The following is a 25,301-nucleotide window of genomic DNA, read 5'->3' as shown; positions in this document are numbered from 1 at the left end:
AGTATGTTTTGGGTCATTGTCCTGCTGGACCACTATGTCACCCTTTTCATACCTATAGTACTGGAGTATACAAAGTAACTTTTCTTGTAGGATAGTCACATATAGCTCAGCTTTGAGAGCACCATCGATCCTGGTCAAGTATCCAACGCCTTTGGCTGTGAAACAATTTCATATTTTCAGGCTTCCTCCATCGAACTTGACAGTTCCTTCAATTTCTCAATCCATTAGACCCTTTTTCCCTTGTTTTTTTCAAACTCATTTGCACCTATCAGCACCAGTCTATTGATTTTCATTTCATCACTCCAAATCACCCATTTCCAAGCTTCTACTGTCCACTTTTTATACTTTTTTGCAAACTCAAGCTGACGCTTCTTATGACGATATTGAAGTCAAGGCTTCTTCTCCATTTTTCAGGCCACCATCCCAGACTTGTGTAATGTGCATCACACAGTGCTTACGTGGATGTCTGTTATCTCACTATTACAAAGCATACAGGCCGCCTCCAATTCCGTTTTTGTCATGCCAGAGCTGATAGACTCTGTGATGAGCTGAATTATTGACTCCGATATTTTGCCCGGATGTCCACCTCTTGGCTTTTGAATGGAGGGACTGACTTAATTTCTTATTTTTTCAATTGTCATGGCCTCACATGATGCAGTTTGGCATTTTTCTTTGCCGAGAGACCACTATTGATGAGCTGGATGAAGCTATTACTCTTATCTTAGGAAATCTTCTTCATGGCTGCTCCTAGATTCGAACCAGTTGTTGTTAAAGAATGTTGTTCCATTCTTTACTTTATCTAGAGATGAATAAAATTATTGAAACTAGATTGGAACCATTGACCTTTCACTTGAAAATCAACCTAATATCATACTCAGCTATTAGGGAATGTGAGAACAGGTTGTAATTTCTAGTATTCAGCAAGAAATATTTTTTTCCACCACCAGGAGCAAAACAGTAACAATGCATTAACATGACAAGAAACTGCATAACTAATCATATGCTAAATATTTTCAAGTCACATTTATGTATGAGATAGACAAATTTATTTTCTATATATTAAAGGCACTCTGAAGTTCAAAGCTGTAGTGTATGGTGAGATATGGAGCCTGAAAATCAAAAGTTCAAAACATTGTTACCCTTTTGCTCTTCAGTGTAAATTGGGGATAGCTATATTCTTTTAAATATCCATCAACTTATTAGATTCTGAACCAATGCCATTATGTACAGATAATGTGAGAGTTACGTCGGTACACTAGTGAAAAAAGGTTACTATCTGCTTACCCATACCCAAATACATTGAGATTACTTTGACATTGCTAAGCCCTTCCAGTACTTTTGATTTGATGCGAAAATTGGTGAAGCTGATAAATGCAAAACTCAAAATATTTGCTCACTTTTACTAAAGACATCTGTCCCTTCAGGACCCATAATTCCGTGGAAGGGTTCCTAATTGGAAAATCCCTTTAAATACCTCCAATATGTGGCTTATGGTATCAATTTTTATGAATTAAATTATCGTTATGAATGTATATTAGCAATATAATATAGAAGGTTGTAATTGTATTTCTGCCAGCTTTAATTGACTTTCTCTCCTCTCCTTTTACAACTATAGAACAAAAAATATTGTTGTCAAAGAAATAAATAATTATAAGCATCCCATCTATCAAGCACTATTGCTTTGTTAGCATGATACATTTATCTATTGGTATACAGATATTAAATTTGTCAGGTAAATATCAGATGAGAAATTGGAAGCATTATTGATGTGTAAAGACATGGGTTGTTTACTTTGTGTTCACTTTAATACTGGATGCATGGAAAGTTCTTATATTTCTAATTTATTTATCATGCTTTCTTATAAGCACCATCAAATACCACAGCGCTTCATAGACATTATCATCACCTTTACCATTGGGGCTCACAATTTAAATTCCCTATCAGTATGTTTTTTAGAATGTGGGAAAAATGAGTGCATGAAGGATAACATTTTTGCAGATGGTGTCCTTCGTAGGATCCTTTTCGTAGGGTAGTTGTGACCAAATCCCCGGATCCCCTTACTAATGACTAAGCCAATATGCTGCCCCCAAATTTTTGTCTATCCTAAGAAAAATCCCTTCAATCTATTCATGCACAGTGGCATTATGTTACGCTCACCGAGGAGCGTTGAGCGTCTGGAGGTGGACCCACTGGACCGTGCACCGGACTCCCCTGAGAAGACGACCAGCAGTGAACCCCTATACAGGGACTGTGCGGTGCCTCCTCAAAGGGCCTAGATGCATGGCAGCCAGGAACCGGTAGTAGGAGTCTCTGTACGGCCAGGTGTAGCACGGGTGTGACGTCCGCAGCAGGCAGAACACGGTTGTGGCACCGGAGATGTTTACAGCAGGTGGCACGGAGACGTTCACTGTAGGTATGGCATGGTGACGTCCACTGCAGGTATGGCCGGTGACATCCAGAGTAGGTATGGCACGGTAACGTCCACTGTAGGTATGGCCGGTGACGTCCACAGCTGGAAAGGTACAGATGGCACTACGGCGAGACGGAAGATTAGCAACAGGTAGATGATGCACAGATACAAACGGTAGTACACAGGGGCCTGGACACTAGCAATGCACTAGTAGGAGCGTTGCTCGGGCGCCTGCTGCCAGGGGAGGTGAACCTAAATACCCATATGGTAACAGGTGACCTCTAAGGTCACTTCCAGATAATGGGGCGCTACCGCTTTAAGAAAGGGGGCGTAGCCTCGTGCGCAGCCTAGAATCACTTACTGCAGATCTGTGTGTGGACGGGAGACAGGAAGAGGCTACAGCAGATCCTGGAGCAGGGCGCCCGACCCGGGAGTAAGCAGGATGCACAGCAGGACCCGAGCCAGAAGCAGAGCCTGCAGAGCCATGGGACCGATAAGAGGAAGGACGTCGCTGCCGGGGGCTGGGACCGGGAGTGCACGTGTAGGCCATGCTGGGGCTGGGCAGATGTGAGGGAGAGCGTCCCCCTCAGGATCTGGCGGGACCAGGCGCTACACATTAAAGTTTGCCAGCGATGAGCATAAGCAACAACAATACAGTTATGGCAGGCTAGGATTACAAAAAAATTGAGTGCAGCTGCGGTTAATAAAATAAAAACCTTAAAATGAAGATTTGCTGCGGAAGTAAAAAATTTGGTAAGTAACTCACTTTTCCTGATGTCCCTATACCTGGAATTGAAAGGGAGTGTGACGCCGACTTCCCTGCACTGCCTGCTTCTCCCTCCTGGTAAGGATGCTGGTTCACTCACATCTGCTGCCACACACGTGCTTTTTCTGTCCCGGCTCCTGCGGTGGCTTTCAGCTTCTACGGCCTGCACATGTTACGCAGATCAAAAATATTTTTTTAGCGTAAATTCACAATTATTCCAACTGTATTATAACGCAAATTGAGATTTTTAGCAAATGATTGATCAATAATTTGAGCCGCCCCTGCCAACGTCAAGGCAAATCTCTATAGGGGGTCCTAACTCACCTGAACTCCGGAGATCACCCCGGCCTGTCTGCAGCTGACATGAACTGAGCCGCAATCGCCGGGGAATTAATCACTCGGCGCTCGTGGTACAGTCTTGGCTGCACACCGACGCTCAGGTGAGAGCTCTGGAGTGCAATGCAGGTACCTGAATCCAGGCCTGGCATTATTGGAGATTCCTCCGGTAGCCAGTCCGACGCTGGTCATAACTGTCCCTTTAATGTGGGCTCACCTGCATTATTCCCCACACTTGTCTGCTGATCTGATCAGCAGACATGTGCAGCTAACATCCGTGCTGATTAACTAGTTAGAACACTGTGTAAGGGGTACTTTGCACGTTGCGACATCGCTACTGCGATATCGTCGGGGTCAAATCGAAAGTGACGCACATCCGGCGCCGGTAACGATGTCGCAATGTGCAAAGCCTAGGAGAGAAGATGAACGAGCGTGAAACAGTCAAAAATCGGTGATCTGTGTCACGTCGGTCATTTCATAATGTCGGTGCGTCCGCAGGTACTATGTTGTTTGTCGTTCCTGCAGCTTCACACATCGCCGTGTGTGAAGCCGCAGGAGCGACAAACATCTCCTTACCTGCGCCCGCCGTCCACCAGCAATGCGGAAGGGAGAAGGTGGGCGGGATGTTTACATCCCGCTCCTCTCCGCCCCTCCATTTCTATTGGCCGGCCGAACGCACCGCCTCCTTGAAGGAGGGATTCTTCGGCAGTCACAGCAACGTTGCCGAGCAGGTATGTGCATGTGGAGCTGCCGTAGCGATAATGTTCGCTACAGCAGCTCGCACTATATATCGCATATGTGACGGGGGCGGGGACTATCGCACTCGGCATCGCTATCATCGGCTAGCGATGTCGCAGCGTGCGAAGTACCCCTTAAACTCTGACACTGGCACGGATCACACCATTCTCCGCTGCCATCAGTCAGCTGATGACCCCTATCACTGTCATGCTGTGCTTACTGTGAATGGCGGCAGAGCACCAGCATTCACAGGAGAACAGCATTTCTGCTGTTCAGAGCAATCGCATAGTGCAGGCTTCAAATACACTAAGAAGTCAATAAAAAATGTATAAAAAAATTAATTATGAAAAAATGAAACAAACATGTTAAAATCATCCCATTTTTGTCCCATTGAAAGTTAAACAATAAAAAAATACATATTTTGTATTGCCATGTTCAGAAATGCCTGATCAATCAATATATAAAATCAATTCATCTGATCGGTTAAGGGCGTAATGAGAAAAAAAATCAAAGCGCCAGAATTAAGTTTTTTTGGTCACGGCAACATTGAATTAAAAAGCAATAAAAGGCAATCAAATCATGGTATCTACCCAAAAATTGTTTAACTAAATACATCAGCTTAAGGCGCAAAAAGTAAGACATCACTGAGAACCTGATCCTGAAAAATGAGAATGTTACGGGTCTCAGAAAATGGTGACAAAAGTGCAATTGTTATTTTTTTACAAACTTCTACATTTTGTTTCACCATGTAGATAAAAGTAAAGCTATACATGTTTGGTATCTACGAACTTGCACTGACCAATCATACTGCCTGGTCAGTTTTACCATATAGTGAACAAGGTACATAAAATGTTTCAAAACCAATTGTGAAAATGCCCTTTTTTTTGCACTTGGAATTTGTCCCCATTTTCCAATACAATATGTGGCAGAATTAGGCCTGTTTCACACATCCGGCATTTCGCCGGATTACCGGATCCGGCACACTCCAGTACAGGGTAATTCAGTACAATGGCTTTGCGGCAACCTCCGGTCATATGCTGTCATGTGACCAGAGCATATGACCGGAGCTTGCCACGATGCCATTGTACAGTATTAACACTGTACTGGAGTGTGACGGATCCGGCAATCCGGCGAAATGCCGGATGTGTGAAATGGCCCCTAATGATGTCATTCAAAACCACAGAAAACAAACCCTCATTTGGCTATCTTAATGGAAAAATTTAAAAAAAGTTATGGCTCCTGGAAGAAAGGGAGGAAAAAACAAATACGAAAAATCAAAAATCACCAGGAGGTGTAGGGGTTAATATGGTTGATGAAAAAGATATAAATAAAAAGTAAAGAGAAAAAAAAAAAATTTTTTTTACTGTAGGTTTTTTAATTACCTTTTGTGTAAATTTAAAAACTATGTTAACATTTGTGTAACAATAGACGTAGAGTTCTCGATAAAGAGTAAACCAGTAAACGCCATTGTTTTGAGAAGTGTTCAACCACTAGAATATTTTCCTGCTAGGTGAACAAAGTAGTAAAGAGCTCCTTGCACTCGATGCACAAAGCAGTTTACCAAGAATGAAAAGTATACTTGAAAGGCTATTATGGACAGACTGAAGAACACTTAATGATGGCCCCCAAAAAAGAGATGACATCTTGTGTCTAAACAGAGCAGGAAGTGGCTCTAGTGTTCAGCTTGACATACAAAAGATGATCTTGGCACTTTAATGATAACGGACGTGGACATTGCTGTGAAAGGACTCGGTCTTTAATAAGCCGGTGAGACAGTTTAGTGTACAGGAACGTACAACGAGATGAGCATTGGAAGAGTTAAGCTCGAAGAGCAAGCGTAAAAGGTATGGGAGGGAGAGAAGGAGGAAAGCTTCGGAGAGATGGACGAGTGCTACACAAAAGGAAATGCAATTTATTTACGAACAATAACTGAGTAGCAGAACAGCTCTGAACAAGATAAGGAGCCAAAGCTAAAAAAGCCATTGTGTATCCAGAGATAACAAACTATTTACTTAGTCCAGCAGGGGAATGTTTAGTGTGGCTTAGAAGAACACTCATTCTGTAATATTCTCATGCCGATAAAGCCTGGAGAGCCCCCAAACTTTTATTATTGTGATTATTATTACAACAACTATTTGTATTATTATTGTTATTCATAACGTTGCAAGTCACGGTTGGGCGCCAGATTCTGCGGTAGCAATGTACAGATTGTATGGCGGTAATCATTGGCTTTTTTAGAAGAAGCACACCACCGTTCTGACCTGCTGATTCATTCCTGAAGAATCTGGGCAGTCGTCATTTCAATATCTTCCGTCTTCCTTTAAATACATTTCCCACCCCCTTCCATGCATAATGAGTCAGAAACAATTACTTGCGGACCATTTTGCAAGTACACGTATAGAACACTTTTGTTGGAGCACTGCAGTGATGGGACCAACAACAACTTGCCTTCAGAAGCCAGCACAGAGGAGTCTATGAATCAAGCAGGTTTTAATAATGAGATGGCACATATGAGAGAAAACAAAGACGTGGGAGGTATCTGATGGGGTGCAGTGAAAATTGAAAAACAATTTGTGGTGTGATAGAAAAAAGTTACTTTCAAATACTTTATATAAATACATACCGGGGGTCATTTGCTAAAATTGTTGTAGTTAGTGGAAGTAGGAGAAAAGTTAAGCATAAACTTATAGGCAATATCAACATATTTGGACTACACATTTGGTAACTTCTTATTTTATTTATTAACTGGTGCAAAAGTGTTACAGAAAATAGATTTAATTAAAGACACCTTTCCATATAACTTTTTATTGCCTAAACTTTGCTAAATGTGTAAGTAGTGTAGTGTAAGTGTAGTAATATACAATTGTAGTCTACTCCAGTTTCCAGCGCTGCACCAGATCTATACTGGGTCACATGACATCTATTCTAACTTTCCTATCAAATAGTTCATAAGTCAGTGCAGGGGTGCCATGGGGTCTTTCTCCGATATCACACAATCAACAGAGCGAGAGATGGGTGAACAATCCAGAGATCCTTTATTCCACGCAAATCAGAAGATCCATAAAATAATCCACCAAAAAGAGGGTAAAGTAGTCCAGTAATGGGATAAATGTCCCAGAAAGTTAGTCATAGTCCTCCAGCAGTCCTTTTCCAGGGATATCAAGGTTTCTCACAGTCTTTCTGGGGTGTCAGCTTCTCACTCAGAGGATCAATCTTACTCCTTCTCTTGTGTCTTTCTCAGCCAGAATGATTATTCCCCCAGGTAAGCAGAGAGTTTAGGTGGATCCCAGGCCCTACTCCCCCAGACTAGGGACAAAATCCCGGCAGGGGGTGATTAACCTGCAAACAGGACAATGTACACACAAGGAATACACAGAGCACCATACCTAAAATACGAACCTACACAAAATTATGCACAACCCCCCATATTCCACCATCACAAGGGGTAATCTAGATTGCTATTTGCCAAAGGCAACTAAAGACCTAAACTAAAGACCTTAGACTCAAATTTGGGTCTATATGTGAGCTGTTAGTAACTTTTACAAAGTAAGTTTATGAAAAATCGTTCTGCTCCCACTTAGACAAATGTTATGATCTGGTAACAGTGGAAGATTACAAAAAACTCCCATTGGTGAAAAAACACCAAGAAACAGGAGTAGTTGGAAACTGGACTGACCGCAATCCCCTAACTCTCAGACCACACTAGTAGTAGCCGTGGAGCATTCCTAAAAACCTAGACGCCACGTCACAGCCTGAAAAACTAGCTACACCTCACAGAATGAAATGAGGAAATCTGCCTTGCCTCAGAGTAGTCCTCAAAGGAGTAGATAGCCCCCCACATACAAAGATTACGGTGATATAGGAAAACACAATACTCAGATAGGAAAAATAGATTTAGGAAAGGTGAGGCCCAACTAAGTAGGTACAAAGCAAAGGAAAGGAACTGATTGTGATCAGTACAAAATCCCTGTAGAAAAATACCAAACTCCTGATAGTAAAAATGGCCCTAGAGGTCATACGACGTCACCCCCACTATATCAGGTACGCCTGTAAATAATGGGAGAACAAAATACCAAAAGAACACAAAATACGGAAGAGCAAATAATCAAATTAGACAAGGATAAAATCCCTTTTCCTGCAGGAGAGCTAGCAAAAGGGGAGCCCCCCTGCTTACAACACAATTGAAACAAAACATCACCTGCAAGAAAACAGATACAATGCAAAACAAGGAAAAACAACACCCTAAGGTGTAAACCAGGAAGCAAGGCAAAAACTGAACACTTATCTACAGAAGTCTTGCTCATGAATACAGGGAAGGACAAATCTCCAGGCCAGGAACAGAGACTGAGGAATATATAATTATAACCTGCGCCAGCCAGGCAAAAAATGCTCTCCTATTTAGACCAGACTCCAATAGGACTTCCCCAATTCCCAATTAATGCCGACACCTGTCTGAGTCACAGGCTTAGATTCAGCTCCACTACCCTTCCTGGCCACCAGAGGGAGCTTCAGAACATCACCCACCCAGACGACATTCACAATAGACAACACTGTGATCAAGCAAGTCAAATTAGATGTCATGTGACCAAAAAGAGGACTGGAGCTACACTGGAAACTGGGGAAGACTGCACTTACACTACACTACATATACATTTAGGCGGGATTAGGCAATTAAAGGTTTCCTGGGAGAGCTTTTTTAAGTGCTGAAACATTTTGAGTATTTAACTGCCACAAATTTAAACAAAGTATGATTTGCTTTTAACAAAAACTAAAAGATGGACCTAGGTATTTTTTCAACCTATGTAGCTATGTAACTATGTAAAAACGAGTAAATGGATGAGGCTGAATTCACAGGATCGTATGGCATCCGATGCGAGTGCATCAGATGTGATATGCTAATGACTCTCGTCTCCCACTGTCCTGCCAGCGTGAGCCGTGTGTCATGCAACTGTGATCCTATCCTGTGATCGGATCACAGCTGCAGAAGACAGGTAGGGATAAATCTCCCCATCTCCTCCATTGTCAGCGGATACGATTATCGCACTGAACTCGGATGTCATCCGAGTGCAGTCCGATGTTTCACTCGCACCAATAGACGTATGGGTGCGAGTGAAACATCTCTAGCTGACAATCGCAGTATGCTGCAAATTTTCGTTCATCCAGACTCTGGATAAGAAAAAAGCTGACAATCTGCTCTCCCTCATTGAATAACATTGGTCCAAGTGCAATGCGAGATTTTGCACTCAGCGCATTGCACTCATTTAAGTCATACTCTCATGTGAGCGTACCCTTAGACTGAGGCTATGTGCACATAGAGTTTTTTGAAGCAAGTTCACTCTAATAGAAGACGGAAATTGTTTTACACAATTTTTTCCAAATATTGTAAAGAAATGTTCATATGTTCAGTCTTTTGAGCTTTTGTGCACTTCAGGTTTTGTAAAATGCCATTGATGAAAAAAGTACATGTCAATTCTTTGAAGAGGCTCTTAATGAAATCAACTCGAATCTAAACACTGTCCAATTAAAGGGTTAAAAAAACCTATTTAGGAAAACAAAACTTTTAAAAGAAATGAAATTCTCATCAAAAAACTTTACAAGGGGGTGTTCACACTCAGACTCAGGTTGAATTTTTTGGAACAGTAACTGAACAAAAACTCCAAGTGTTTGAGTTTTTTTGGACGATTCATAGATATTCTACTGTGTGAACATATCCCAAAAAAGGAGGATTTTACTAGAAAATTGCAATTTTTCTCTACTTCAAAAAAGTTTAGGTGTGCACATAACCTTGCTCCATGGAGGCATCTGAGATTTGACGATAGTTTCATGACCATTTTATAAATCTTTTTTCACAAATCCCTGCTATAGGTGTAGACCAAGCTTGTGTGCTTCTGATTTTATACATACAGTATGTATGCACAAGAAATTGGTTAGAAAGGAAAATATGGACCCTCTCTGTAACGCAAGCATAAAGGGCCTACAAATCTGAAATACATCACGATATCTTTGCATGAGCCATAAGGAAAAATGAGTGACACCCTTCGATTTTGAGTAGCATTCTAACATATCAACTTATCAAACTTGCTTTCCAAACATCACTGGTAGTTATAGATTCACCCCAACAAATATTTACATTGCACATTGGACATTGGGAACCCAAGTCTCAGGAATCTTGGGGTCCATCTTTTGGGCGCTAGTAGTCAAATATTTTTCACTTTTCCTGAGGTTAGATGATAAATTATTTTTTTATAAGAAACCACCTAATGTATTAGGGAAGCTCTAACTCCAGAAAGGCCCCATAGAAAACAACTTGAGTTATATCGATGATACATATAATTTTGCGCATGAATTTTTCAACTCCATATTTTGCTGTGGTCATCCTTCTAAATATTCACCATACTGATGACTATGAATATACAGTATATCAACCATTTTCCCTTTTTCCTTTGCTCTAATAGAGATAACTGAAAATGAAACATGTTTAAAGGGAATCTGGTATCACATTTACCCTATAGTAGCCATTTCCGCAACACTTTTCAGCCAGGTACCTAAAAAACATGTTCTAACCCCCAGGCGCTATAAACTATATACTCTTGAAAAAGCTTTGAAGTTGCCCCATAGGCATTCTTGGACAATGCTCTGTGCACATCTCAGCAATATAATGCCCCTATGAATGGTGTGGATCATAATATCTTCTACTTCTTCCACACAGTCAGCAAAGCCACACTCATCTCTTACGGCTGTGTATACCAATCATAAGTTACAAGGCTGGAAGAAGGCCACAAGCAAGTTTTGGAAACACCCTTTGGACCACTTGGTGATCATTATAATGCAGTGCTGGTCAACTTCATTGCTTATTTTAAGGTAGATGGTGATGCTTGGTGGTATGCTTTTTTGCAATGCACTAAACGGCTGAAGAACATGGTGGCAACAGAATGAGGTGGCAACAGCTGATGGCTGCCAGTAGCCACCTTCTGAATTTCATCAGAAAGAAGAAAATGTGACTGCTAATGTACTCAGGTGGTTATTTGTGGTAATCTCATGTGAGTGCAAGATTATGTCAGAATTTTTATGGTAGCTAATGGAGGAAGATGCAAGGTCTATTACTGTATCTCTTGTAATGACCGGAGGTCCTATAGGAATCCAGTGAGTCATAAGACAGAGACACAGACAGAAATTTAACCACACTGAGTTTACTGACAGGATTGGGGAGGGGACATAAGGCAAAGAGCAATCCATAGCTTGTACCCTTAGACTACCACACTAAAGCAAATACAGTGAGATACACTTGTGGATCAGAGTGTCAGCCTCAGAGTTCCCAAGGATATGTTTCACAGCCAAACAGGTGCAAATTTATCTGAGTACTACACGGACTGGTTGTCAGAGTTCCGGGATTTCCAGTTTTCTTCTGAAGGATCTTGCCCTTTGTTTACATGGAGTTTTCTGTTCTGTTGCCCTACTTCCTGTTCATCTGTTTAAAAGCCCGCCCCTAAGCTTAGTCTAGTTGCTTGAGTATACTTCTTCCTGTGTACTCCAGCCCTGCTGCTCTTGGTTCCTGATTGCTATTTGGATCCTGTTGAAACACCCGACACCGGCTCTGGACTTCACCTGGTCTCATCAAGCTGTGCCCGGACTCCGTCTGCCGTCTCTGGTCGGCACTTCTGCCCGGTTCCTTCCGTTTCATATCCACCGTAGGACTCACATCACGTATGGATATTTTTGGACTATACCTGTTGCCCTTTCGTGTCCCGGCTGCTGCGCATTTAGGCCTTCTGGGGTGATCGCCAGACAGCCCCTGTATAGGGGTTCGCTCCTGGTGGTCTCCCTGGGGAAGTCCAGTGCGCGGCCCCGCCCCGGGAATTCCCCTTTGCTCCGAACCTGGCAGGTATTTACTGTGTTTATGCTCTGTTCTGTGTACATATTGTTGGTTGCATATTATAAACATCTTTGCACCAAGAACCCGTCTCTGGTTGTCATTGCCCTAACGCAATCGAAATCCTCAGTTCATACAATAGTATTACACTGGTATAAATACTAGAACAACAGTAGGGATGTAAATCACTTGGGTGTTTATCAGTGGGGAATCTGTAAGGCTTCACATCAACTTACAATCTTACAATTCTATAGGCAACACAACACATAGTCCAGAAGAACGGTATATGTACATATACTCTCAGCAATTTGTATACCTGGGTATATCTGATCTAAAAGGTACCATTAACTCTGAAGGAATTTGTCACAGGCCTGTGAAGAGTCCCAACTGTGGCCGCTTCCAGAATCTTCGGCGGCAAAAAGGGAATACCAACGTGCACAAAAGAATCCGTAATATTTTATGCTGCAGCTCTCCAATAGCCTTCATCTATAGTCACTCACAGTTCTTTGGATCACAGGGATGAGAATCCTAAATTCAGGTGTCGTCTCCTCAGTAGGGTCTGTAGCAAGTCCCTTCTCCAGTCTCTTAAGGGTCCACCCACTCTCTCCTCAGGGGTTAATCTTGCTCTCTCTATCGAGGTCCCAGACGCACGTTCCGTTCAGCATCCAACCTTCACCTCTGAGAAGCATCTTTCCATAAACATCTCAGTTCTCTGCAGCAGGAAAGTACAGTCTTATGACTCCTCTCCCGCGCTTGGCCAGGCACACCCCAGCCACTCTGCTCCCTCTCATCCAGGCTCCCACCTTTGTCATGGAGGAAACCTCTGGGTCCCAGTGCCCTCTCCATTCTCTCCACACTTAATGAGTCACACAAAGAGAGAGAAGACTTGACAGAATTCACAGGACAGCTCACAGCACTTTACACATTGTTGCACTGTGATGCAACTGCATTTATTATTAGAAATAGGCCAGACACCAAGCAACAGTGACCAGTTTCTTATTTGTATGTTTTTTCTAGTTTGTCCTTTATGGTATCTTTATATTATTCAAAGGTCTCATACACATGACCCTAAAAATCGGACTAGTGCTCTCTGTTGTTTTGATGGATATCACTAGTGTCTGTGTAATTCTATGAGGTTGTGCACGTGTATTATTTATTCCTCGGTCCAAGTCTGTTTGAGGAAGAAATTGCAGCATGCATGTTTTGCCTCCGTAAATCGAATCACACTCGGTCATGCAAGTCAACGGGTCCATTAAAATAAAAAAAAACACAGTGCAGTTGGATGACATCCAAGTCTGGTATGATTATCACAGACTGACAAAATGGAGAAGATGGAGAAACTTTTTTTCAATCTTTTCCCCATCTGAAAAGATCAGATTAAACTCTGATCACACTCTGATCAAACGCTGATCGCACTCTGATCCCACTCTGATCGCACTCTGATCGCACTCTGATCGCACTCTGATCGCACTCTGATCGCACGCTGATCATACTGATCACACTCTGATCAAATGCTGATCACACTCTGATCCTATTCTGATCATATTGATCATACTCTGATCGCACTCTGATCGCACACTAAACAATGCCTGATCAAAGTGTGCTTTGTATAATTGAATGATTTTTCCTAGCCTCAGAATCATTCAGAAGCCAGAATCAAAATTATCCAGCAGAGCCCCACTGAGACCAAAAAGTGAATGGAGATGACGAAGAGGAGTTAAACCTTTGGCAGAAAACCCTATAGAAAAACTATACACATACAGTTCCGTGTTTATAAGGTACAAGATGAATCCATATTTGAAGAGTAGAGAAGTTATCTACCATTAGAAAAAGAAAAGTAAATTCTTATAAAAAAATTACATATTCAGAGGTATAAGTGATGCACCCCAGGGCTATGGGGTGCTCGTTTCCTGGCGGTGTATCGCTGGGATATGTCACTGGGTGGCCGTTGCTTGGTTCTGTGACTCTGGGGGTCGCTTTAAAAGGGGATTATTTACAGGGGAGATGTAATAAAAGTTTTTGTTGTGACACCACATGTGGGTTGCAGCTATTTAAGTGGAGCTGCTGCCCAGTTCTCACTACTGGGGTTGGTGTTGGTGGCAGCCGGGATGTTGGGCCCTCCGCAAATAGGGCCAGGCCCCAGGGGATAGATGATGTTGTTGGGCACGGAAAGAAGGTAGGCCACACAAGGGATTGCAGTGTAGCTGGTTTCTTTACTCACAGCGTTGTTATGGCTTGCAACCCGGTGAAGGCTGGTCCTCACCACTGATCCCTTTAGTTCCAGTGCCGGTGCGGTGACCTGGTGGCTTCTTTCCCCTGCACCTGTCTCTGGTGGTTCCCCGTGACTTGGAGCATCTGAGGGTCCCCTCCTGGTTCTCTTTCAGTCTTAGTCCGTATAACAGGTAGCTTGAACCCTGTGGGGTTGGTTTCTCTGGTCCTGTTCCCCGGTTCTCCCGTTGCTAATGTGTCCCAAACTTTAAGGTCAGTGAGGTCCTGGATGGTCCCCTCACTGTGCAGATTTGATCAGGTCTGCCTGGAGCGTTTGGCTGACCTAGGGCTCTGTACCCCGTTGGTGCTATGGTTCCAGGAGTTCTCCAAAATACTCCACCGGCAACCACACGCCTGGGCTTTCAGGTCACCGTTACACTCTCCTGTCAGTACGGTTACGTCCGTCTCCTCTCACTTTCACTTACTGACTGTCTGACCCCTCCGTCCTGGTTGTCGTCTAGTGGACTGGATCGGCTCCACCCCTAGGAGGCCATCCATTGGGTTCAACCCTAGTCTGTCACCAGTCCTTGGGGAAGGGAAAAACAGAGATTATATATGTGTTTTGGTGTTACCGGCACTGGTCTTCTGGGTCCCTGGGGGTAGGCCCTGCATCTTTGACTGTATGCAGTACCTTGTCGCTCCTGATGGCTTAATTTCTCCTATGTATTCTATGTTTTCCTCTGTTCTAGAGAACATGACAAGCCACTGAGCCTCCTGAGAGGTAATTCTGTGTTTGGTGCTGCTAAGGATTGAATAAGTGGTCACTTTTTCTTCTATCCAAAATATTTTTGGGATATGGCCACTGGCCTCCATCAACTGTCGCTATGTCGCTGGCCTATGCCCTGGAACAAATGCAGTTGCCAGATCACAGATTCCTGTAATCTGAACGACGAGTTCCCTTTAAAACTTCATGAAGAGAAAATAATACATAATTTCTGTTTCTGACATGCACAAATACATTGCCGAGACTTACTATTTTCAAAATTGCTGAAACTCTCCGAAATCATCGCTTGTTTCATATATTTGGTGTGTTGACTGATTTTTCCGTTGTAAGTAAAGAGACATTTGGCCTTGTGGAGAGGGAATCTGAGCTGTAATCACAAGGTCCTCCTTGATTCTTGCCTAAAGCAATAAAAAATACTAAAGCCTATATGTGCAAGGGAGAGATCCTGCCCTTAATTACTTCTGCTGTGAGCAAGAATCAAATACCGTGACCTTGCGTTCTCCATAGCTATAAAATAATGCACTGTACACAGTGAAAATCCCAAACTATTTTAACCTAAGCTGCACCTGGCTGCCAAATATATTCAGAAAATGTAAGTCAGAGCATTATACGCTGCTATTGCGGAGATGCATACGATTATGACAATGTGTTAAAGGGGTGGTCCACTACACAGCATTGTGGCCACACATCAATGTAAAGCTCATAAAGAAGGCTTTACTCAAATACCTTGTGTAGTCAATTGTGCCTCTGAGCGGCGCTATTGCGGTCCTCTCACCCCATCACATGACCCCCAGACTTCGTGACCTCTGAGATCCGGTGATGTCATGTCAACTTCCAGTTGTCCCGATAACACCGAGGCTGGCCCCAGTCTCCTTAAGTGACTGTGCTGTGGGTGGAGTTTTGCCGCTTGGCATAGACCAGCATGTCGCGTGCTCTCTCCTTCACTCTAGCCTTCACTGCACAGCACCGCAAGCAGGAGCTTGGCTGTGACAAGCAGCAAAACTCCACGCAAAGCACTTTCACTCAGGGAGACTTGGGTCCGCCTCGGTAATGTGGGGTCAACTAAAAGTTGATGTGACATCACCGGATCTCAGAAGTCACGGAGTCCGGGGGGGGTCACATGATGGTGATGAGTGGACTGCAATAGAACCGCCTAGAGGCACAATTGACTAAACAAGTTATTTGAGAAAAGCCTTCTTTATGAGCTTTACATCGAGGTGAGGCCACTATGCTGTGTAAGTGGATCACCCCTTTAAAGATAGAATTAATCGGAATAAAAGGGTTTTTTACATCTGGAAAAGCAGATTGTTTTCTATGATTTCTGAAGAACAGATATAGTTGTCTCAGATGGGTCACCACCAACCCATCTCTACGATCCTGCTCCTGCTATAAATGATGGGAGCCGGTACCCCAGTGAGAGCCACTAAATTCCCTTAATGGCACTCGCTGATGGTAAAATTACGGTGTTTGGCGGATAATACCCAACCCACCTGAACAAAACCCTGCCTGCTCAACAATTTAATTGGCCTGTTGCAGATGGACGGGGTTTAGCATCAGGTGGATGGGGTTTTGCGCTCATTAACATCATCTTAAATGTGTATTCACCTGGGGTGAACATATATTTAATAGGGATCCATTTATGATACAAAAAATACTGCTCTTTTTGATAAGCAGAGCCAAGGGAGCTGGATCGCCAAAAAGAGCTGGACTGGGCATTACTTAGATATAGGGATGACAACAAAACTAACCTCTTTGGTTGAAGTGTGTGAATAATAACAGTTAAGGGTACTTTACACGCTGCGACCTCGCTAGCGAGATCGTAAGCGAGCATACCCGCCCCCGTCGGTTGTGCGACACGGGCAAATCGCTGCCCGTGGTGCACAACCTCGCTTACCCCCGACATGCACTTACCTGCCCTGCGACGTCGCTCTGGACGGCGAATTGCCTCCTTTCTAAGGTGGCGGTTCGTGCGGCATCACAGCGACGTCACATGGCAGACGTCCAATAGAAGCGGAGGGGCGGAGATGAGCGGGACGTAACATCTCGCCCACCTCCTTCCTTCCGCATTGCTGGAGGAGGAAGGTAAGGACATGTTTGTCCCTCCTGCGGTGTCACACACAGCGATGTGTGGTGCCGCAGGAGCGACGAACAACATCGTACCTGTAGCAGCAGCGATATTAAGGAAATGAGCGACGTGTCAACGAGCAATGATTTTTCACATTTTTGTGCTCGTTGATCATCGCTCATTGGTGTCACACGCTGTGAGATAGGTAACGGCGTCGGATGTGCGTCACTACCGACGTGACCCCGACGATATATCGTTACTGATATTGCAGCATGTAAAGCACCCTTTAGACTAAGAAACTCGTCAGCTGCAACATCTCCCTATATAGCACTCAAATCTTTGGCTTATTAATCACAGACTGAGGCTACCACTTCAAATTTCAATCTGCTTCAACTCTAAAGTGGTCAGATTAGGACCTTTTCTATCCCTAGGTGGAATGAGCTGTGCGCTCTGACCTCCTATCCCTAAGCTGGAAAACTGTAAAATGGCTCTTACTGGGCCAGACAATATCTTATATAGTCCCTCCTAATCGGCTGTGATAGACCATGTGGTGTGAAAGCTGCAGGGAATTATTGGGAAACCCATCCATTTGCTGATGATGTTATGAGCCCACTCGCTGAGTCTTCAGCAGTATGATTAATGTCACTGGGCATTTGTTATTTTTTTTTTGCAATCCAGGGAAATGCAATCGATAATATTTCGGATTCAACTAAATTTGATTCGAAGATCGATCTCCTCATGTATAGTTTTAACTAAATTTGATAAACTTTCTATAGGAGCATCATTTCATGAATAAATTGTACTTGGATATTTAGATATTACAGATCTGGCATACTTTATTAATTATCTTTATACTTTTTTAATTTTTTTTCTCAAGCATGATGTGCCTAAAAAATTTTTCCCCGTAACACTTGATAACAATTGCTGCTATATATACACTTGTCAGCCTCCAACTAAACTCATATAAACCACATATATTATTTTTCTTCATGTAACTAAGAGATAACTAGCTTAACACCGGATTATACCACACACTGCGGCCTCACATCATGCACAGTGAGCTAGACTCTTCTTTCCATCCTATCCTTATTTCTTGAATCTTGCTGAGAAAGAGGGGGCACAAACTATTAATGCATTGTAATGCAGAGACACATTGGTATTAAGGGCTCAGGACGAAACAAGAGGCTGCTTCATTTTGATGGGCGCCAAAATCAGTGACATAGCGTAGAAGTTTATGGAACCGGCCCCCCATTGCCTGATGATTGAACCGCTAAAGCCCTTGAAGTGTCAGTCCCGGCAAGTGCCTGTTCTCATAGATGGGGATTAATACTTACCCATCTCTGCAGAGACATTTCAAAGGAGAAAGCAATTCACGGCCATGCCTCACGTCTGCCAAGGCAGTTTTCCATCGTCTCTCTCTGTTTTTTTCCTCCAGGCTGGGCGTCCCTCTTGCCACATTACCATTATGAACGAGAAATAGAGAGGGAAAGACCAAGAATGATATTTGGCATCTTGTTATTTACACCCGTTGGAAACAGGGAGCCACCCCAGGCTGAAATCTGTGCAGGAATCACACAGATCCCTGCAAATCAATGGCTATGAAGCTTCGAGAGCACAGTGCCTTTCAGCTGGTGGCGGAGCTCAACAACAGACCAGCTGCACAATGCCGCACTGAGACTCCTACCAGTTGCTATGTATTTCCTCTAATAGTTTTTTTTACAGCTTTTTTTTTTATCTTCCTCTTTGGTTACTTTCAGCACAGCTCCTAATGTCTGGAATCAAATGAAAGCACTCAACCATATAACGCCTTCATAAATGGTGTACACTATTCTCGTTTCCCAATTTGCTTTCAAGCCTGTGATTTGGACTCCCAGTGACAGCTCTTTGTCACCTTCGGTTAAATATGTTCTTCCTAGTGTTTCAGTCAGAGAAAAATAGATTGTATTCTCTGCAGGGTGTGAGTCTACGCCTGTGGAAATGTTGGTGGCATGCCTTGTTCTGCTGTACTGGGGAAACAGATTAGATGACACACTCGGTAAACTGGTACTGGTGTCACGTTGCATAACAGAGCGGAATACAGAGAATTAAGATAAGAACATTAACAACATGTGACAAAAGCAACAAGACACTTCAAAAAATAGAGAAGACAATAAATAAGAAATGCTTATCCCTAAAACAGAAGATTCTGTTACCCAATGCAAATGCTTTCTCAATGCCCCGTACTTAACTGCTGATGGCCACATACTTACAAGGCATACCGGACAATTCTCCAAACTTGGAGACCTCAAAGACTCCTGGAAGAGTTTGGTGCCATTGAAACCTCCTGGAAAACAGAACTTCTGCAAGCTTTGTTAACGTAATGAGAAGAAGGATGCCTTGACTCATGATATAGCCCTAGAGGCCAAGTGCAAATTTAGTGGGTGTGGATGACACGTCAAGAAGCATGGAAAAGGGGTGGCCAAACAAAGAGAGTGACTATTGGAAGAAAAATTTAATGGCACACATTACACAGTTCCTAATATGTTGTCAGCATACTTTTCTGGGATTATGTGTACTTTCATATAAAAATAAATTATGCAGAGCCAACATGAACCCCTCCAGGAAAAAAGGGAGACCTCAAAGACTCCTGGAAGAGTTTGGTGCCATTGAAACCTCCAGGAAAACAGAACTTCTGCAAGCTTTGTTGACGTAATGAAAAGAAGGATGCCTTGTCTCATGATAGGGCCCTAGAGGCCATGTGCAAATTTAGTGGGTGTGGATGACGCATCAAGAAGCATGGAAGAGGGGTGGCCAAAAAAAGACAGTGGCTATGGGAAGAAAAGTTTAATGGCACATATTACAAAGTGCCTAATATTTTGTCAGCAAACTTTTCTGGGATTATGCTACCTTCATATAAAAACAATTATGCAGAGCCAACATGAACCCCTCCAGGAAAAAAAGGAGACCTCAAAGACTCCAGGAAGAGTCTGGTGCTTTTGAAACCTCCAGAAAATCAGAACTTCTGCAAGCTTTGTTGACGTAATGAGAAGAAGGATGCCTTGTCTCAAGATGGAGCCTTAGAGCCCAAGTGCACATTTAGTAGGCATAGATGAGGAGTGGGGTGGCCAAAAAAAGTGACTATGAGAAGAAAGGTTTCATGGCACATATTACACAGTTCCTATTATGTTATCAGCATACTTTTCTAGGCACATACGTACCTTCATGTTAAACAAAATATGCAGAGCCGACTTTAACCCCTCCACCCCTGGGCAATTTTCCATTTTTTGTTTTTCAATAACTATAACTTTTTTTATTTTTCCCTCAATATAGACATATGAGGACTTGTTTTTTGGAAGTCAGTTTCCAAACCCTAACTCAGAACATCAAACCTCAGGTTCGCTCATCACTACCTGCCAACTCTCCACTTTTGGAGGCTCCAAGAAAAAGGAGAGATATCAAAGAGTCCTGGAAGAGTCTGGTGTCTTTTAAACCTCCTGGAAAACAGAACTTCTGCAAGCTTTATTGACATGATGCCAAGAATGATACCTTGTCTCATGATAGAGCCCTAGAGTCCAAGTGCAAATTTAGTTGGTGTGGATGACGCTTCAAGTTGCATAGAAGAGGAGTGGCCAAACAAAGAGAGTGACTATGGGATGAAAAGTTTAATGGAGCATAATACACAAATCCTAATATGTTGTCAGCATACTTTTCTGGGGACATGCGTACCTTCAAAAAAAAAAATTATGCAAAGCCGACATTAACCCCTTCACCCTAGGGCGGATTTCCATTGTTCATTTTTTCATCCCCTTCTTCCAAGAGCCATAACTTTTTTTTATATTCCCATCAGTATAGCCATATGAGGGCTTGTTTATAGTTATACTTTTGAGTTATACTTTTGAATTACACTATTCAATTTGCCCCATATTTTACTGAAAAATAGGAAAAAAATCCAAGTACGTGAAATCGCATAAAAAGTGCAATTCTACAATTGTTTTTTTATTGGTTTTTATTTACCATGCTCACTGAGTAGTAAAACTTGCCCTCGTATTATGATTCCCCAGGTCGGTACGAGTTCATAGATATCAAACATGTATATTTTTACTTTTATCTAAGAGGTGAAGAAAATTCAGAAGTTTGTAGAAGAAAAAGAATTGACCCGTAGCAATCTCGTTTATCGGGATCTGAGGCTCAATTATGGCTTCCTTTTTATCTTTTTGAGCTATCATTTTTGGTTATACCTCCTTTTTATAGATGCAATGTTTTGATTGCCTGTTATTGCATTGTAAAGCAATATTGCAGCGCCCAAAATCTGTAATTCTGGAGTTTTTATTTTTTTCTCTCTCTACACTCTTTACCAATCAGATTATTTATGTAAATAATTAGAAAAAATCTTGTTGGGTCCCTAGCATCTTGATATACAACGAAGATAAAGCACACATTTGGGGGCTGCAGCCTCTAGCTGTCTGCTTTAACTGCGCTGGGTATCAAAATACGAGGGACCACACGTCATTTTTTCCATTTAATTATTTATTTTTACTCTCAACTTCAGGTTCTCAGACAGATAATGTGAGGACAACCAATCACTGACGCCGTCACAGAGGGTGGGGGCGCAGTCTGACTGCAACCAATCACAGACGCTGTCACATAGAGTGGGTGGGGAAGCAGTGAATATTCATAAGGTTTAATGAGGGGACCAGGAAACAGTGTGACAGCTGTGCGGAAACTCCATAAGCATAATTGTCCTGTTTTAATCCGCGTTTTGCTTCATTTTTCTTTTTTTTTATTTATTTTTATCTGGGTGGCCGACCCTGAACAGTAATACAGACTACCCTGAGAAGTCCGTGTTCAGAGTCAATACATATGGGCCCCACATTGGCTTCCATATAATATAATGCCCCCACAATGCATTCTATATAGCATAATGTGCCCCACATTGCCTTCTTTATAATATAATGGGCCCTACATTGCCTTACATGCAGTATAATGCCCTTACATTGCCTACCATATAGTATAATGCCTCCACAATGCATTGTATATAGGATAATGTGCCACAAATTGCTTTCCATGTGATATAATGGGCCCTGCACTGCCTTACATAGAGCATAATGCCATCAGATTGTGTTCTATGTGGTATAATAGGCCTCACATTGTACTCATTGATTTGAAAAAAAAAATCTGGTCTCTGGTTCATGATACTTGAGGTTCGGGCAGCATGAATAAGCTGACAAGTTCCTTTAAACATAGCTAAAAGTGCCAAAGAATGTGCAATAGGGCAATAAACATTGTAGATAGTATTTGTCAAGGAGAGCCAGGGAGATCATACAGATATCCCACCGCTGCCATTAATTTGTCATGAACAGCACTCTGCTGCCCCCAATTGTCAGCATAATTATGCAACTGAATGATTTAAAATGGGCGAGGCTGTGACTGCTAGGCCAATTAAAAAAAGCACCGCCCAACCCCCTCCGGAAATGTTTTGCTTTTAGCCCACAGCAAAACACTTCCGGAGGTGAGTGAGCGGTGATTTTTTTTTTAAATTTTTCCAAGAGAAATACATCTTATAATGCAGAATGTAAGTCAAATTTGAGCTAATTGCACACTTCCAGCAGAGGGCATATTACTGAGAAGCACTCAGACACGAGCACAGCGAAATACTCAACAGGGGAATTTTCATGTCATTTTCCGAGCCTGAACATTGAGCCTCAAAACTGAAGGTTTGCTCATCTCTACTTAGAAGGATTCAGCTAGTCAGTTTTTCATCACATGATGTTATAGAATGGAAAATAGAAGAATTAACTGGGTAGAAGGGCAAAATGAGCAATTGAAAGTACACAGTGGTATGTAATATGATGATTGCAATCTAATAAGAGGATGAAAACTTTGATGGGAATGCTTCTTTAAAATATATTTAATCATTTTTGATAATTTTGGATTGATTTCTCCTTGCTCTTTATGGGTATACTTCTTATTATCATTTCAGTTTTTTAACTGAAACCAATTTTTCTATAATAATGTGCATGCAAGTGTCATGCTTTTTTTTGTTTTTGATTTTTTTTTTACTGTAGATTGATATGTACTAACATATACTAATCATTTTTTATTTCCCTTCTGATATGGACTATTGTCCTTTATACCATAGACTTAAGGGCCCATTACACTCTACGATATATCTAACGATATGTTGTCGGGGTCACGTCGCTAGTGACGCACATCCGGCATCGTTTGACATATCGTAGCGTGTGACAGCTACGAGCGACTGTGAACGAGCAAAAATACTCACCTTATCGTTGCTCGTTGACACGTCGCTCATTTTCAAAAAATCGAGCGTCCTTCTGCGTGCCGGTTGTTCATCGTTCCCGAGGCAGCACACATCGCTCCGTGTGACACCCCGGGAACGATGAACACAGCTTACCTGCATACCGCCGGCAATGCAGAAGGAAGGAGGTGGGCAGGATGTTATGTCCCGCTCATCTCCGCCCCTCCGCTTCTATTGGGCGGCCGCTGTGTGACGTCGCTGTGATGCCAAACGTCCCTCCCCCTTCAGGAAGAGGATGTTCGCTGCCCACAGCGAGGTCGTTCGAGAGGTAAGTACGTGTGACGGGGTTAAACGACTTTGTGCGCCACGGGCAACTAATTGCCCGTAATGCACAAACGATGGGGGCAGGTTAGATCGCACGATAAATCGCCGCATGTAAAGCGGCCTTTAGGATATTATCCAGAATATTGATCTTTTAAACACAACAAATGCCACTTTCATCAGTGATATGTCAATATAGATCAATATTTATGTTCCAAAATTGGGAAAAAGTGTATATTTCTCATAGAAATAAGCATCATAGATCTCATACAAACTTGGAGAGGACAAGGGTTGTTTTGTCCACTCTTTTTTATTTTTCTATTTGTGGAACTAATGGTGAAATATGAAGCATTTGACTTTTTTCTTTTTTTTCCACTGAAAGGTGAATTGTTCAGTAACCTGCAAGCTTAGCAAGGGGACTTCATAAGACATCCCTTTCCTATACTATGACTACATCCTTTTCTGATTATAGCATATTATTTACTATTCATTTGTTTAGTTGGCAGAGAAAAAGTGACTGGTTGAAAACAATTGTTGAAACTTTTTACCCTACCAAATTTCCTTAACTTTACTCATGATGTTGACAATACGTTTGCATATTAGAAGTTGTGGTCTTTGCAGTTGTTAATTCAGGAATGCAAAAAGATGGCCTATCTTTTTTTTACTACGTGCCTAAAAATTAAGTTAGGTAGTTGCTAACAGAGGCAACTACCAGCCTCTTATAGCTGGCATTGGCACTGAGTGGTCATTGACTGCTCTTGCCAGAGATTTAGCTGCTCTGGGTCAACAGAGTCTGTGACCACTTTGTGCCAATAGAGAAAGGTGCTGGATACAACAGGCATGAAGTTTCAACTACCTGCCTGTTGTAGCCGGCATCGGCACAAGGTGGTCATCGACTGCCTCTGCTAGTGATTCAGATGCTCTGGGTCAACAGAGTCTGTGACCACTCTGTGCCAGTGGAGAAAGGTGCCGGACACAACAGGCAGGTAGTTAGCAACTAGCTGCCTGTTCGTTCTTAGGCACAATGTAAAAAACAGTAACTGCTTGACTCCTTTTAGTTGGCCATTAAGTTTAGATGAGTGGGGGTCTTAGTTTGAAGAACCATTTTATGTATTTCAGTGGGACAAACCAGCATTAGGCTGAGGTCACATATCTAATAAGGTTGGAGTCACAATACGTTATAGCTACTCCTCAGTGGCTCCATTGGGGCTCCTATATGAAGCCCTGAATGTGATTCAGACCTATCTGCTGATGGGACCATTGACTTTAATGAAGCAGATCTACTCATTTTGTACTCTGTCTGACCTCATTGTTCCACTTTGCTTCGCCTGCCTTAAATACCAAGACTGCCGAAAATGAGGTCAAACAGCACAAAGTGACTCTGTCTGTTTCATTAAAGTTAAATGGCGCCGTTGACTGATACACCTTGATTCCATTTTTCAGGCCTTCAGATGGAAATCCAAATGCAGCTAATGACACATAGCTAAAATATGATGTGAACCGGACCTAATAATCCATTTAAAATGGATTCAGCTCCTGAAAAAAAATAGATGAAAATCTGGTCCATT

At 42.5% G+C, this 25,301-nt stretch overlaps 1 long non-coding RNA gene across 1 annotated transcript; it reads right to left on the bottom strand.

Annotated features, from left to right (window-relative positions):
• Positions 1-1,769: 1,769 nt before the first annotated feature.
• Positions 1,770-18,733, bottom strand: LOC142301221 (uncharacterized). The gene is made up of 3 exons (XR_012752715.1): positions 18,512-18,733; positions 3,277-3,339; positions 1,770-2,532 (listed from the first exon to the last, which is right to left on the bottom strand). It is a non-coding gene; the product is annotated as an uncharacterized LOC142301221 (long non-coding RNA).
• Between the last annotated feature and the right edge of the window lie 6,568 nt (positions 18,734-25,301).

This window comes from Anomaloglossus baeobatrachus, chromosome 4, assembly GCF_048569485.1.
Source record: "Anomaloglossus baeobatrachus isolate aAnoBae1 chromosome 4, aAnoBae1.hap1, whole genome shotgun sequence".
Lineage (NCBI taxonomy): Eukaryota > Metazoa > Chordata > Amphibia > Anura > Aromobatidae > Anomaloglossus > Anomaloglossus baeobatrachus.
This window is presented reverse-complemented; position numbering and strand designations above follow the sequence as displayed.